Source organism: Chionomys nivalis, chromosome 9, assembly GCF_950005125.1.
Source record: "Chionomys nivalis chromosome 9, mChiNiv1.1, whole genome shotgun sequence".
Taxonomy (NCBI): Eukaryota; Metazoa; Chordata; class Mammalia; order Rodentia; family Cricetidae; genus Chionomys; species Chionomys nivalis.
In genome coordinates, this window is record NC_080094.1 from 43,492,723 (window position 1) to 43,506,513 (window position 13,791).

Consider the following 13,791-nt stretch of genomic DNA (forward strand, 5'->3'; position numbering starts at 1 on the left):
TTAAGAACCTGACAGGTCAGAGCTTACGAGAGCCACAAAGAAAGAAGTTGGGGTAGGGGACAGGGAAGGCACTGGCTCAGAGGAAGTGAGAATGCTGTGTGGACCTCCCGGAACTTACAAAGAGGCAGGATGTGGAGCCAAGGCAAGGCAGGCCAGCGTGACTTCAGTGACTAGTCATGATGCTGCGAGGATAAACCCCAACAAGCTATTTCTCATCCAGCTGACCCTTTTACCCCTCGTAGTTAGGTCTAGGGTGTGGGAAAGATCAAAACCTACCCAAGACCAAATATCATGATGCAGATCAAAAAGGTTGAGCGGTGAAGCCTGGGCTCTGTTCTCCTGCCAGGGTCATCACCAGAGATGACCAAGCTTCTGCAGTTCACAGCCCCTAGCACACACACCCGCAAACACAGAAGAACTGCACTGGGCATCACCTGCACTGACTAGGCACCACCTACGGCAGAGGCAAATGCACCCAGCATCACCTGCAGACACAGGTCAACCCACCCCGGATGTGAGTCATCATGCTCAGAGTCAGATGCAACAGAGATCTACATTGGTAGATACTGAAAGATGGGCACCTGGGAGGTGTAAGCTGGCAGATGAAGGAAGGGGTGGCTTTCTCATGGGCGTCTTTTCTCTCCCTTCCCACACACTGGCCACAGCACTGGGGTAAAAGAGAATAGCACAGTCAGCAGCTTCTGCTGACTCTTTCAAAACCACTTGCAAGAACTGAGGCTGTGAACACAGCTCAGCCACTCAGCTCCCCCTCATCCGTCAGGGGCCCTCGTGACTCTGCACAAAGCCCAACTGTGCCTGACAGTAGACTGGGGGGGGGGGGTTCTCCAGCAAGCCTATCTTTTCTCCTGACTCACAGAGCCTCCACTTCACCCAGCTTAAGACTTCGGTTCCTTGCATGCAAAGAAACCCTTCAGCCTCACAACGGCAGAGCTGTCTGAGGGCTGCTGGATCTGGGGAGCAGTTGCGATGAGGGAGCCCTTGTCTTCAATAAACCCCTTTCTAGCAAAACTACCACTCCAAGGTACCCACCTTTACAGCACAAATTACAAAGCTGAGGTACATGACCACGAAAAGATTCACACTAACAAAAGAAACCCCCAATCCAACAGAAGATGAATACCTGAGCAGGCAGGCAGACTGTATTTGATTTTCATATTCTATACCAAGCTTCCATGCCCTACGTCCTTCATGCTCACAAGCATCCTGCCACCCATTGTACAGATGAAGACACAGGCTACGAGGACTGAAGAGAGCAGTGGAGGCCACAGCAGGGTGCTCCATCTTTACTCAGGGCAGCAATCCCAAGGGTTGCCCCGGGCTTGGCACTTCTCCTGTCCTACCCTCTCCATATACTGACACTGTACACATTATGCCAGGCACTTGGGGCCAGGAAGAGTCACTTCAAAGCCTGGCAGTTCACCTCAGTCACATAGCCAAAACCTGGACTATCACTAGGAGGCTACCTGCTCTTGGCCTGGGTACTTGGCAGAGTAGGCTATAGAGCACTCTGGTCTCCCTGCCCCAGGGCTAGCTTAGGCTGGCCAGGCAAACGCTGTCAGACTCAACCCTTCTCCTTGGTTCCTCTGCATAAATAGGGCCCGGGATATGACAGTGCTGCTTTGCCAGGTCAAATGGGAACTCCAACAGTGGCAATCCATGATCCCCACTAGTCCGTCACTAGCCCAAGACTTCCCCCTCCTGGTGACTTTAGGGTGCTAACCAGTGCAGGAGATCAGCCACTGAAGGGCTCTTCATACCATCTGTGCAGGAAGCACAACCCACACACAAGCCAGCAGTCTGCAAAGCCAACAGTGTTCCCAGCAAAAGCCACAGCTGGGTCCAGGGCCTGTGACTTATCCCATAAAACACCTGGGGAGCTAAGACACCGAGCTTATGCAACAGACACCCTTCAAGTCTTTTTGTTAAGTTCAAAGAGACTCAGGAACTCCCTGCTTTTGAAGTCGAAGGGCCCTCAAAGCATTCTGCCATTGTTGTCGCTACTTTTTATGGAGCAAGCTGAAGGCACAGAGTGTAGCGCTAGACACCTTCCTGCGGAAGGTCCAGTTCTCACTGCAGTGCTTCCCTATTACAGAGGTGGGAGCCAAGGTCCAGGGATGTTGTAAAGTCACTCTGTGAGGCACAACACCTGGTGCTCACTCTTCCCTTTCGGTCAGGGTCACGTTCGAGGTCCTTCCCAAAGTTACTCTCCAAACACCAAACCCTTCCGGTCTAACTCACAAAGTTTTGCATTATGTATGGTTTTATGTTAATTTGCCAAAGTTAAGGAGAATGAGAGTCTTGTGCACTGAATAACGGAAACTCTTTTTACACTTTCTTCAGAGTGTTTCCCTCCTGGCCACCCTAGGTGTCTCCGGCCAGCATTATCCTAAAGTCTGTTTGACCTGGAGTCTAGGGTTTCAGTAGCCTTCCAGGGACAATACCCTTAGCCCCAGGATCAAGACGAGAAGCAGACAGGCAGAGTAGGGATGGGGCACAGTTGAAGGTTTGGGTGAGGGTTCTGAGGAGGGCTATTGGATGTGGAGAGAGCATCAAGTCAGATGGAGTTTGACCTGGGTTTGACCAGTGTCTCCTTTCTGTGAAACAAGACAGTAGCCCATGGAGATGGGGGTAGGGCAGGAACTAGCTCATAGCTGGCAGGGTGGCTAGATTCTTTGATTTGTTTTCTAATAAATCCCAACTCACTTCCAAGAACGGCTTCTCCTGATCTTAAATCATACTGGCCTTAACAACGTTCCCTAAGCAGGCAGATGACCGAATGGCAGGGTATTAAACCCCACATCAGGCCACAGCTACACACAAATGCAAACGCTTTTCTTCAATCTCCAACCTTGGTCCTCGAACCCTGGACTTACAGAGAGCCCAGGGTTCCAGCCTGTCTAAGAGCAGGGGCACAGGACACAGTGACACACCGCACCACAGGACTGGGCTGAGCCCCACGAAGCATCCTCTTCCCAGATTCCACAGTGGGCCCAAGGCTGCAGCGCCAGCTTGTCATCACCTGCGACTGCAAAGTCTGGCCCCTCCTCTGGGACTGCTGGGATGCCACACCCTGTCTCCCCACCTGAGTGCTGAACAAAGAGTCTTCACACTGCAGATATGCAGAGGAAGGGGGGAGCCCAGACTGTCCCCCCAGTCACAGGGAAGTATAGGGCAGGCACCCACCCCAGAACACTACCTCCTCCCTGTCCTGTGCTGACTACACCCACTCTGAGGGGGTCACATTAGCAACCCAACTACTTCCCTCACTCTGAGTCAGGAAGAGGCACAGATATTGGGGGGTTCCTGTACCTCACTGCATACACTACCATGTTTCTCACTAAACCACTGTCCCAATTGATCACCTGGCCCCCCAGACCCTAAGTAATTAAGTCAGGCTCCTACTGGTCTCTTGCTTTTCATTTTCTATTGTTCTTGATATTTTTTTTGTTTGTTTGTTTTGGTTTAAGTGTTGAGATAGGGTCTCACTGTATAATCCAACCTGAAACCCTTGACCACTGCAGCTAACACCATGTCCTGCTTGGCCACTGTTCTCTCACAGGAACCCTCTGATCCCCAGGATCAACCCTGTGCTGTCTTACCCCTCCCCCACTGGCCACTATTCCTGAAGCCACTAGTCCCTGCTGCCCTAGCCCCCACTCTTCCTTTTCCTAAGCACTGCACTGGTCCAGCAGGTCTCCACCCCGGCCTCCCTTACCCAGGCCCTTCCCTGGGTACTTCCTGGAGACATGGCTTCCATCCATTTGTCAATCACACTAGTGAAAACTTCAAGCTGGTGCTCCATGTCACACAGCCCTTCAAAGAAGGCAATACCGTCCCCATGACATAAGTAAGAAACTGAATCACAGAAGGTTCAGCCTCTTGCCCAGAGATCATAACCCTGCTCAGGTAACCTGTGAAGGGGGGTGGAAGAGGGGTGCATGAAGGAAGTGGCAGGCCAGTGTGACACCGGCAGAAGACCTTCCCAGAGTCAGGAGGTCCGCGCCTGCTGCCGTCAGGTGCTGGGCATCGATTATTCCTTCCGGGTCCCTTAATCATTCACCCAATGAAGACGGCAGTGACCACAAGAGCCCAAAACCAACTCTGGGCCTGGGATCCATCTAGCCTATCCCTCCCTCTGCAATGCCCTCGGTGTCCACCGACTGTCTAAGTGTGGCTGTCCCACCAAGCCTAACTCTCTCAAGAAGCTAGTCTTCAGCCCCTCCTTGCCTCCCAACCACTTCTGAGCCCACCCACCATCCATGTTTGTGGTTTCCAGGAAGCAGCACCTTCCACATCAGCCATTCTCAAACGGTATTTCCATGCTCAGGAAGGTTTTAGGAAATCTTTAAAAACACATATTTCCTTAGTCAAGTCAGCTTTAGAAACATGAGATCGTCTTTCTTTCCTATATAACTTGTCTGGACCTCCGATTTTCATAAACACAGCATGACCCTCCCCAGCAGGACGGCGGAGTAGACCTGCCAATTTCTTCTCTTCTTTGTCTCCTAATCCCTAAGGAGGCTTACAGCAGTCCTTCAGAAATGGTACCCCTCACTCCTCAGGGAGGCCTGAAAAGGGGGCAAGACAGGCTTGACTGTGCCCTCCTCTAAGAGCTGGTAGAGATCAGCCTAAAAGCAGGCCAACCCCAGCCCTTCCAGCCCCTCTGGGCACGGGGTGGCATTCACCTTCAGTCACCATCTTTGGTGCCAGCATCCACTGGGACCTCAACTGACTCTAAGCTGTGCTGAGCCAGGAGAGCAAGGAGCCTTGGGAGAACCCAAGACAAGCCAGCCAGTTTTCCAGACAAATTACTCGCTCTACTGCAGCACTGGCACACAGCTTTTAATGGTAAACTAGAACTTAGGTGTATTGAACTCCTGCTCTGGAAATACACAGAGCCCCACCCAACAAACGCTGTGACATCACTCCATGGGGGAACAGGACCTCTCTGTTTACAGACAAGGAAACTGAGGTGGCAAAAGGGAGCAGACACTTGCCTGTAGTCGTTCGGCCCAGTCCTGACTCCCAAATACACTGGGGAGGTGACCAGGGCAGAGTAAGACCACAGCCGCAGCTCAAGTGACCAGCAGCAGCAGCAGCAGCAGCGACAGGGACTCCCACAGGGCCGAGGGGAAGGAGACAGACAGCTTGTCAGGAGTGCCACAGCTGTGCTGGAGCTGAAGCCAGCTGCAGCCCCAATCTCTCGTTCCGCCCTGGCTAGAGGAAGGGTGCGCACCCCAGATTGGCTCCTCCACTAGAGCAGGCTGCAGGCAAAGATAAGGTGCCCTGCCTGCCATCTACAGTCACCCTGTGTTAAGACCCAGTCACCCCAGACACCCCACTGTGGTCTTGGAACTCCAAGAAATCAGGCCTGTGCTGCCAGCATCTGAGACCCAAGCACCCACAGGTCCCTCATCTAGCGCTACTTCCAAGCAGGCCACCCACAAGCATCTCTACACCCCCCTTCTGCACTCCCCACTCCCTCGCTCCTGTTCTCACAGAGGCTGCTCCCTGAACTCTGCCAAAACAGTCCACAAGGGCCTGAGGGAACCTCCTATAGGTCCCATAAACTGAGCCTGTCACACAGGACATAGGTCTAAATTCACTGCACAGACAGGAGCCAATGGGTTAGCAATTCTGCACAGCCTATATGCTCTTAAAAATGCAGAGTCTCAACTAGGCATGGTGCACTCTGGAGACAGAGGCAGGAGGGTCTCTGTGAGGTGGAGGCCAGTTTGGCCAACATACGAGTTCCAGCACAGCTACAGAGTGAGATATAGCCTCAAAAAAAGAAGAAAAAAAAAAGGAAGGAGGGAGGGAGAGAAAGAGAAGAGAGAGAGGGAGGGAGGAGCGGAAGGAGAGTGGGAAGGAGGGAGGGAGGAAGAAGGAAAAGAAAAGAGAGGGAGGGAGGAAAGGAAGAAAGAAAGGCTAGATAGAAAGGAAAGGGGGGAAATGCAGATCCCCAGGCCTCACTCTGGACCCACGCAATTGGACAGGGCTGGCCTGCATTTCGGTACGCTGAACAGGTGCATATCTGTGCTCAAGCCTGAGGAGTGAGCTTTAAAACCACAGCTCTAACCATACTGTGACAGCCATGCCCTTAACCTCCAGTGGTTCCCCGGGCCTGGTAAAAGTCCAGATTCTGCAGCTGGGTAATCAAGCTTTTCACAGCCTGGCTTCCACCCACTTCCCCAAGCTTGACCTCCTTCGCCACCCCGGGAAATGCCACCAGTCCTCTGACAGGCTCCGGGACACCGAAGCACCACGTCTTCCAGGAAGCTTCTCCCAAGCGCACCTGGCATGTTTGGCTCCCTTTCATTTCCTGAACAGTGAGAACCATGCCCTTTGTCCCTGTTTTCTTGGGACACCAGGCTAGGCACAAGAGATGCCAGGGGCCAATGACATCTAAGGAGACCCAGTGTCCAGCTCAGGCTCTGCACGAGCCTCCGAGTCAACTCAGCAAACTAGGAAGCAGGCAGAGACAGGCCTCCTCCATGAACCTCCTGACAACTACAGCAATGTGCTTGGTGTGTGCCTCAGTTTCCCCCAAATGCAGAAGAGACGGTCCAGTGATTCTACTTTCTCTTCTTGGGAGGAGATGGAGGGTCTGCCCAAGTGGAAGAACAGATCCCCTAAACTCTGGGACTCACAATTTGTAATAAACGTCACCCGTGTGGCAGCAGCCCCTCCTCAGCCAGTCAGGGGCTTAAAGGTGGTCATGGAGGTGTCCCTGGAAAAGGCTCACCAGCACAGCTGCCCAGGCCTGGGTCCCAGAACTGGCACCGCTTAGAAAGCCCCTCATAAGAACATAGTCCCCACAGAACTGCCAACCTCTACCACCTCCAGGGGCCAAGAAAAAAGTCTGTCTCATCCCATTTTACAGAAAGGCAGAGAGAGGCCAAGCCACTTTCAGTCCCTCGGCTCTGTCCTCACACCCTATCCTGGCCCACCTCAGACACCAGCTGGGCTCCCAAGAGCTTGGCAGGATCATGAAGAGGCGAGCTTGTCTGTGGACCCCACTGAGCTTTGGCCTCTCCAGGGAGGGGGATTCAAAGAAGCAGTGACAGGGACATGAAGCAAGAGGTGACATTCTAACTAGTGTTTAGACTAGAAGCACAAGTCACCCTCACCCCCAGAACCCTGAGATCAGTGTGCATGAACCCCAATTACCTGACCTGGGTCAGATTTCATCCCAGAAGAAAATCTTGGCAGCCCACCCCAAGTAAGGGCTCCAGCTTTAAAGGGGATCAGGCCCCTCTGCAAGGCAGGAAATGCCCTTGCTTGTTAAGAAGACCTCCAATGGCCCAAATCTAAGAGGATTCCAGAGCCAGACTTCACTCTGCTACTATTAGCTGTGGTACTGTACCTCCAGTCTGCCTTCAACAAAATGGAAGAAAAATCACTAAGAGCATCAGTGTCGATCTGAAGAGTTCTTAAACAATACCTAGCACCCACTGAGCACACTAGGACCTTGCCCTCCCCACTTGCCCTTGGCCAGATTTCCTCTACTCAGGATGCTCTCTTTGCCCCCACCGATGCCAGTTCCCGGTGTTTCCTGGATATGCCCGTCTCACCCCAAATATAAACTGTTAGCTCCTAACCCCAGCACTTGATTCACAGGGTGACTTTTAGGCCTATCCCGGGTTCCCTGTCAAGATCTCAGCTCCCCTTCCTTCCATATCAGGGGTCCCCTGGCTCTCCCCCTCTACTCTGAAGTACTGACTCCACGATGCAACACTCAATTGACTGTTCTCTACAAACTGGAAAGTAGTAGAGAGCAAGATGAGGGTTCATGAAAAGACACACTCCCAATCCCAGCTTCTTATTCCTCTCAACTCCCTGGCCCCCTAGGTTTGAGCATGCAGAAACCGCCCAAGGGAGTAGGCTGAACTAAATCCCAGGCTGTCCCCACGTCCTGAATTAGAGACCCTGCTTCCTACATTCCGCATATCCACTCTCTCAAACACACGTACACCTTGATTTCCAGCCAAGAAAGCAAAGGAAATCATTTGGCTGCAAACGACAGTGATCCCGCCCCCCATGCCTGGTCTCCCCATGACAGACCGGAATGACCTCAAGGTACCCATATCTTCCCAGCTTCCCTTTTTCACATCCTACTGGCTGGCTCACATTCTTGCAGCCATTTGCACAACTGCTTTTGTGGAAACAAAGCAAAACTCTTCAGATCACTTAAGACTATAGGAATTTCCTGTGCTAACTGCAATGCCCATGTCTTTCTGCCTAGCCCAACCTCACCTTTATGGGTCAAGATTTCCTGAGGGGTACCTACAAGACACCAAGCAAGATGCTTCAGATACAGCAACAGGACGATTTATCAACAGGCAGAGCTTTTAGGAGACCGCAGTGAGCCAACCAGTCAAGGTGCTAGCCCTTAAGAAGCCCAAGGTCAAGACAACTGTAACAAGGGATTATCAACCCTTAAATAGAAAAGGAAGAAAGTAAAGCAAGTTCTAATATGAATCATGTGTAGAGGAGGGTCTTCTGCCTAGGCTGGTATCTGGGGAAGGGATACTTAAATTTAGAGCTAAAAACTATAAGCAAGGCATGTCCAATAAAAAGCACTGGGAAATAACCTTCCAGTCAGGGGAGACATCCCCAGCAAAGTCTCTGGGTCAGGGAAAAGCTTAAGGGTGTTGAAGAGACAGAAGTGACTCAGTTTGTCTGCCAGAGAGACTGTAAAGATGACAAGAGTCAAGTCAGGCTGGGAGGTCATCAGTGGTCACGTGACAGAGGGTCAGATAGAAACCATGGGAAGGCTTTGTGACTTTACTCAAGTGTAACAAGCCATCAAGGAATCAAATGATCTGATCAAAATGTTCTATGTTATTCTTGCTGCTCTGCTAAAAACAGATGCAAAGGAGATAAGTACGGGACTGGGAGAGGAAGAGTTAAACAGTGGCTTGGCAACGGGCAGTGGCCTGAGGTGATAGTAACAGAATCAGAGCAGGGAGAATGGGTCCTAGATAGACCCTACGGAAAGAGTCAAAAGGCCTTGATCTGGGACTGGCTGTGAAGGCAGAAAGGAGTCCAAGCTTCCTGTCCTAAAAGATGGGTACATTACCAGCCATTTTCAGATGGCAGGTCCTGAGAGGCTCCGGTCCCCAGTGTTGTCAGGAGCCTGCTGTACCCACATTAGTTTTCTGTCAACCAGGACACGATAAACAATCAGAAAGAGTGGTGGGACCCAGCTGGAGTCAGAGACAAAATCTGCTATTCAAAGTCATGAGCATGAAACACTTAAGATCTTTGTGTTCGGGACTGGAGAGACAGCTCAGCGGTTAAGAGCACTGGCTGTTCTTCCAGAGGACCTGGGGTTCAGTTCCCAGAACCCACATGGCAGCTCACAACTGTCTGTCACTCCAGTTCAAGGGGATCAGACACCCTCACACAGACATAGATGCAGACAAAATACGAATAGATATAAAAAAGAGATTATTGTGTTCATAAATTGATAAAGTTTTTTTTTTTTAAATCCTAAGAAAGAATGAAAACTGGGGTAGAAAGTGAACAGGGGATGCTGAGAACAGGACGCTGGAGCCCTCCAACACTCAGGGCTAAGTGAAGAGGTTGCAGGAAAGGAGGCTAAGACAGAAAGGCAGGAGGGAGGAACCAGAGAGCCAGGGAAGAACATAACTCTGGGACCGAGCTTTTAGGAGACCTGCAAGATGGGCAATGCCTGCCAGAGTGACAAGTCACTGGAGACCCTGGGCGCCTCTTAGGGACGCTGCTAAGGGCAGAACTTTGGAGGAATATGCATTGGAATTGGGTCCTGGATTTCAAGGGGGTGAAGTTCAAGGCCCAAAGGGGAGACTGTGGAATGAGAGGGAGGACTTAAGCCTGTTCTCGCAACCTGCTGGGTGGGAAACCCTGGGGACACACAAGGGGATGGTCACAGGGCCCAGGAGCCTATGAGGAAGCATGACCCTTCAGGCCCTGTAATAGTCCTTCCTCTGTAAGAGGTAACAGAACACAATACGAGGGCCATTTACACACCTTCATGACCCTCCATTTACCCACAGCCCCGCGGACCTCCACTCAGCACCCGCTGTTTGGTCCCCTAAGCTCCACCAAGTGGACCAGAGGCGGGGCCATGCTGTGCCACTACCAGTAGGTTCCTCCAACAACCTGTGGGCACGGCTGGAAGAAGGGCCAGGCACTGTGCGGTGCTTGCTCCTGGTGCAAGATCCGAGAGGTCCGTGGACCGCTCACCTGCTCCCCAGCCGCGCCACCCCGAGGCCGACAGCCGGCCTCCGCACCCCTTCCCAGCGAAGCGACTGCTCCAACTCGCCCTACCCTTCGTGAGCCTGGCTCCCGCCAAGCCTGGGGCAGACTGCGAGTCCCCGGGAGGCCCTCGGGAGAGCTGCTCCCCATTCCTCTTGCTGTCCCAAAAAGACCCGCGGACGCCGCGCCCCGGACGCCGGTGCGAGCTGCGCTCCCTCCGCTCCCCAGCGCGCACCCTCCGGGCCGCTCGAGTGTCCAGCCGGCTTTGTCTGCGCCGCCGTGCGGGGCGCCCCGGGGATACGGCCCGGCCCCCGGGGTCGCGACCGCCCGGGACAGCCGCCTCTGCCCACCGCCCACCGCCGGCCTCCGTGGGGAGCCCCTCGCCAGCGCGGCGCCGTGGCTGCCTGCGCCCGGGCCGGGGAGGCCGCGCCGTACCTTTCCCTGCGGAGCCGGGGAGCGTCTTCGCGAGCGGCCTCGGCCTCTCCGCCTCCCCTCCTCCGCAGCCGCCGGGCTTCCTCCTGCAGCCGCCGCCGGGACCGTAGGGCCGAGCCAGCCGCCGCGGCCTGTGCGGGGGCCCCGCTCCGCCTCGCGTCCCCGGCCCACCCCGCCTGTGCGCTCCGCCCCGGGCCCGCCCACCGGGGGCGGGGAGCTCGAGGCCACCCGGCCTGGAGCCGCCGGCGGCACCGCCACCTGCGCTCCCCTATCACCCACCCATCTGCCTAGGAACGGAGCCAGCTCTGCGCTGCCCCGCCCTGCAAAGCCAACGAGGTCTTCCGGCACAGTCAGAGCGCGCCCGCCTCAGTTTACCCAGACTCAGGAGCCACCCTTTCGAAAGGAAAGAGAGCCCCCTCTCCTCCTGGGCTGCCTCTCCTCACCCAGGTCTAGGTTGGGTGCCCACGTCAACCCGGAACCTAAGGTGAAAGGGAAAGAGCACCTGCATACCAACCCGTCCCCTCACTGCCAGGCCCATGGTCTGAAGTGGCTCTTCTTTAAAAAGTGTCTTTCCCTATAAAACCCCCAAACTTTTAATAAAAGCTGAAGTTAATATTAAATGACACTTTTTTCTTTAAAAAAATAATTGCTTAGAAATTATTTGTTAGCGGAGCAGTGGTGGCATATGCCTTTAATCCAGTTCTCAAGACTTCCTAATGTTATGACCCTTTAATGCATTTCCTCATGTTGTGGTGACCCCCCCCATCATAAGATTATTTCGTTGCTACTTACTTAATAAACTGTGATTTTGCTACTATTATGAATCATAATGTAAATATCAGATATGCAGGATATCAGATATGTGAACCCTTTGGGGTCACAACTCACAGGTTGAGAAGCACTACTTTAATCCCTGTACCCAGAAAGTAGAAGCAGGCCAATCTTTAAATTCAAGGCCAGCCAGGACTACAGAGTGAGTTCCAGGATAGTCAGGACTACACAGAGAAACCCTGTCTTGAAGCAACCCTCCCTCCCCCGCCCCAAGAAAGAAAATTATTTGTTTATCCATCTCTGCATCCGTATTCAGTTTTCCATGTTTTATTGGTAACACACCCGGTCAGCACTGGATCCAAGGGAACACAAGCCTTTGGTGGCATCAAAGCCCCTACTTTGGGCTGTGTCTGGGCAGGTACCCTCCCCTGATTTCAGCCTGGAGCAGGCCAATGCTGAGCACAGGTCACTATAGGTTCAGTCAGGAGAGAAACTGGATGTGATGACAGACACTTGTGATCCCAGCCTCAGGAGGCCAAGTCAGAAGGGTTACAGAGTTCAAGGCTAGCCTTGGCCGCTTACCAACTTCAAGGCCAGGCTAAGCTACACAATGAAAGCCTGCCTGAAAGAACAAGGAGTAGGGGTGTAGCTCATCAGAATAGCACTTTTTAACATATCCAAGACTCTGGGTCCAATCCCCAGGACTGGATTTTCAAAAGAGACCCAGAGAGCAGACGTGGCCCAAGAGACCCAGAGAGCAGACGTGGCCCCGCAGAAATGGGCTCTGCTGGTCCCTGCCAGAGGGAACCACCTAGGAATCAGCCTCAATCCGGGGCAAGTCGATTTCACATGGAGTTTCATCTCAGTCAAGAAGACCTTGTCACTGACCAAGCTTGAAGTCCCTCTTTCCAACTCTTTTAAACACCGGGTCCTCCTGGGGTGGAGCTCAGAGTTCCTACTCTCCTCTGTGACTCCTCCCCCTCCACCAAAGAGCGGACCAATTAAGGATGACTTTAAGGGCTCAAGCCCTTGGGTGAATTCTGCCTCTGTGTAACTACTTGGTCTTAGGCAAGTGACTTAGTGTCTTGTTTCAGTTCCCTCAACTATAAAATGGACGTAATAAATAGTGCTTGCTCCAAAGAGCTGTATTAAATAAAACTATTAATCTGGTCTCCTTAGGTAGGAAACTACTTAAATGGCTTTTGGGCAAATAAACAGGGGGTTTAGTTTCTTGTGTAGCAGAAAAGCCCAGTGGTGTAACAGAGTCAGGTATGCAGAGGCTCAAAATAAACAAACAAACAAACAAATAAATAAATAAAAATCCAGACTTGATCTTCCTATCACTACCCGAGATAGGAACAGAGAGAACAGGTTGTCAGCAACTCAAAGAACACATCCTCTTTTTTTTTTTTTTTTCAGTAAAAATAGTTGGCTCTGACTGGTTCATATGTCATCCCAAGACAGTCACTGAGGTGATGCCTGGACATATGGATAGAGTGAAGAAGAAGAATTACAGGGCCCTGTTTACTACCAGAAAGTGAACAGGCCCAGAGCTGTGTGTGCCAAGGATGCAGTAAATTCCCCTCCAAAGTTATTAAAGATACACATGTTCCAAATGAGACAGATAAGAAAGATCTCCCTATTCCTGGGGCATTGGACAGGTATTAAGAATTATTAAAAACTTTAAAAATTGCTATTACTAGCCAGGCAGTGATGGCACATGCCTTTAATACCAGCACATGGGAGGCAAAGGCAGGCAGATCTCTGTGAGTTTGAGGCCAGCCTGGTCTACAGAGTGAGTTCCAGGATAGGCCCAAAAGCTACAGAGAAACCCGGTCTTGAGAAAAAAACAAATGCTATTACTAACTGGGCATGGTGGCACATACCTTTAGTCCCAGCACTCTGGAGGCACATGCAAACAGATGTCTGAGTTCAAGACTAGCCTGGTTTACAAAGCAAATTCCAAGGCAGCAAGGGATACACATAGAAAACCTGTCTTGAAAAAACACAATGTTATTAGTGATAGGTTTTTAAGTTCTTATTGAATGTACTGCTGATCTTTGTATTCTTGTCAGTGAGTGAAGATATTGGGGAATGGGGAGATTTTGCTCCCTAATTACCAGCTATTGGATTCTATCTCTACTGGATTCTGTCTGTCTCAATTTGAGCAAAAGACAGCCAGTCAAATATCCAACTGAACTACCCTTGGGCCAGTTGCAGCTGCTTGGAGCACTTGATGGGCACAAAGATTGCCCTGGTTTTTCTGGCTCCTGAAGGTACAAAATCAGGCAAGACTGTTTCAATTTGTAGCAGACTCTTTGCTAT

General features: G+C 52.0%; 1 protein-coding gene across 2 annotated transcripts in view; it reads right to left on the reverse strand.

The window, feature by feature from the left end:
* The window catches only part of Smox (spermine oxidase), a 33,971-nt gene extending 23,094 nt beyond the window's left edge, over positions 1 to 10,877 (reverse strand). The window contains exon 1 of one of the 2 annotated variants that reach the window (XM_057781785.1): positions 10,699 to 10,877. The gene's annotated coding sequence lies outside the window, so the exon portion shown is untranslated. The remainder of the gene's footprint in view (positions 1 to 10,698) is intronic. The other variant, XM_057781786.1, reaches the window with a different exon arrangement.
* Between the last annotated feature and the right edge of the window lie 2,914 nt (positions 10,878 to 13,791).